This window comes from Arachis ipaensis, chromosome B07 (assembly GCF_000816755.2).
Source record: "Arachis ipaensis cultivar K30076 chromosome B07, Araip1.1, whole genome shotgun sequence".
Classification (NCBI taxonomy): domain Eukaryota; kingdom Viridiplantae; phylum Streptophyta; class Magnoliopsida; order Fabales; family Fabaceae; genus Arachis; species Arachis ipaensis.
The window spans coordinates 11,998,394-12,001,299 of record NC_029791.2 but is presented as its reverse complement, the minus strand read 5'-3'; positions in this window follow the sequence as shown (position 1 = coordinate 12,001,299).

Sequence of the window (2,906 nt, the reverse complement as noted above, 5' to 3'; positions counted from 1 at the left end):
ACAACATTGCAACACTGCCTATTGCACCACATTATTGATTTCTTTTTGCAGCGATCTCGGTGAATCGTTGCAAAATTTTCGCTGTTATTTGCCAAATTTGTTGTAATAAATTCTCAATGCAACTAAGCAAATGACCTAATTTTGACGAGTTGGGCTTGGGCAGATTGGAAATTCAGTTAAGGTCTTTCGACCCAACACTAAACCCTAAAAAATATTGGGTTATATTTAAGAAAAAATGTTACTCCGAATAAACGGACCAATGTTTTAAAGTTGGTGTACAAATCGAATACAAAGTATGGTACGTGAATACGGTATATATTTAAAAAGAGTAATGCTACATGTATACTAAAATCAGCTATCAAAGTCAGCTATCAAAATAAAATATATGTTAGAATACAAATACATATTGAAAATAAATTAAGCACACATGTATTTATACACAAATATATTAGTGATTAATTTTAGTGGTTGATTTTAGTATATAAATAGCATTTTTTATTTAAAAACTATCAAGATATCACGACCCAAAATAAATAAATAAAATCAAGATATGGATACGTTGGATAAACGAGAATCAATATAAATCACCTCATTAAATATGATGAAAATATAAAATATCATAAATTTGTAATTTAGATATCTGAATGCATTTACTTGGTTATTGTTGTAAAACTTCTCTAACTAGTCAACTTCATTCATATTAGTACCAAAATACTAAATTGTATAAACTACAAGTAGAGATATCTATAAGTAAAGTAAAATATCTTCTAATTTTATGATTTAATATGGTTCAAAGTATCAAGTATAACTACTATCTTGAAGCATTCATGAATCTCAATGAGTTGATGAGAAACAATGAACAAGCATTATTTCAACTGTTTGAAGTTGGAACCATTGTCAAAACTCATAATTTCATCATCAACTGGCAGTAGCGTCTAGGCAACAAATATATTAATACTAGTAATGAATGTAAAAAAGAAAGTCAAGAATGAACTACTTCCAATTTGTTGAAATAAGTTTATGGATTATGGATGGCAATCATGGTCAATCAAGTAAGGTAGTTGGCGAATGAACTCTCTACTAGTCTCTTCTAGTCCGACTAATTTTTTGGACCCGTGACTTATTCATTTTCCTTAGTGGTGTTATTATCATTACTATTAGAGATAAGTATTGTTTTGGTCCCTCACGTTGAGGGTCGAAATCGAACCCGTCCCTGGTGTATATTTTGATTTAAAATCATCCTTAAAGTCGTATTTGAATTTAAAATCGTCATTTCTAATAAAATTTTTTAATTTATTCCTAAACTACCCCTATAATAAACAAAATTATAAAATTAAAAAAAAAAAAAGAAAACACAACCTACATTTTACAAGTTTTAAAATAAAAAAATTTAAAATTTAAAATGCAACTTGCTTTTTGTAATATTCAAAACGAAATAAAAGAAACGGATAAAATGCAACCTGTATTTTGTAGATTGCATATTTAAAAAAAGATTAAACTTCTAATCAGAATCTGTGATTTTGCAGGATTCAAATTTTAAAAAATAAATAAAAGAAGAAATCAAATCGCAGACTGTATTTTTTACCGCCTCACGCCTCGCCGCCTCTGCCTCACGCCTTGATTCTGCTTTCTTGCTTTCTGTTTCTGTTTGGTGTTGTTTCCGTTTCTGTTTGGTGTTGTTTCCTGTTTTCTTGGTGGTGGTCTTGGTGGTGGTGGTGGTGGTTGTGGTTATGGTTGTGGTTGTGGTGTTGGTGTTGGTGTTAGTGGTGGTGCTGGTAGTGGTTGTGGTGGTGGTGTTGGTGTTGGTGGTAGTGCTGGTGGATGAGGTAATTGTGTTGGTAGTGGTGAGGGTATTTTTGTCCAAAAAAATTAAAAGGACGATTTTAATACGAAAGAAAACGTTAAGTATGATTCTAAATTGGAAATTACGTTGGGGACGGTTTCGATTTCGACCCTCAACGTGAGGGACCAAAACAATACTTATCCCTTACTATTACTATTAAAATAAGTATGGAGAACCAAATTTTAATTAGTTACCAGCCATTAGTCAACTCTTTATTGTAAAATTATTTTGTTAACCCTCGTTCCTTTGAAAAATTTGGAATTTGGGATTATGATTTAGGATATAAAATAAAAAAAAATAAAAAATAGTTGATATTGACAAAAAAATTTGACTCCCTAATTGACTATTAAGACATGATGTAACAATATCAATCATGGATCACAAAATATCAGCCATATGGGTCCAGCATGCTTCCCAAACATCCAGAAAATCATAATAATTTAAGAAATAAATTATCATTGATACCATGGTTACAATTGTCCTTTTATTCTTATATGGGTACATTTATCAGTATCTATATCTTTTATGGATACAAATGATAATTTATTCTAATTTGAGGGTGAGAAATCATATGAACCAATATATGAATCATAAGCAACTTCAACGAAAAACAGATGTTATTGTAATAAGCTAGATGAAAATCTACCAAAAAAGAACAAAAAGAAAGAAGATAATCAAGAACATGAACAAGTAAGAATATTGGATGAAGGCTTCATGATTCTAAGACATTTTTCATCATCCTTGCTTTCCCCCACTCAAAAAAAAAAAAAATCTTGCTCATTGTAATGCGTATGATCTATGCAATGAGTAATAACTAATAACTAATAAGAAGGAATATAACTTTTTTTATCTTATTGTTTTTTTTTTCACGATTCTTACTGGTCTTGAGATGGAATAAAATATATATAAGGTTATGTTTGTTTATAAGAATAGGACAATAAAATACAAAATTATGTTTAGCAGGTGAAATATAAATAGAAATATTATGTCTGAAACACATGTGTATTTTGTATTCTTTTGTATGAGAAAGACATAGAGACATAATTTTTTTTTATATATTTTC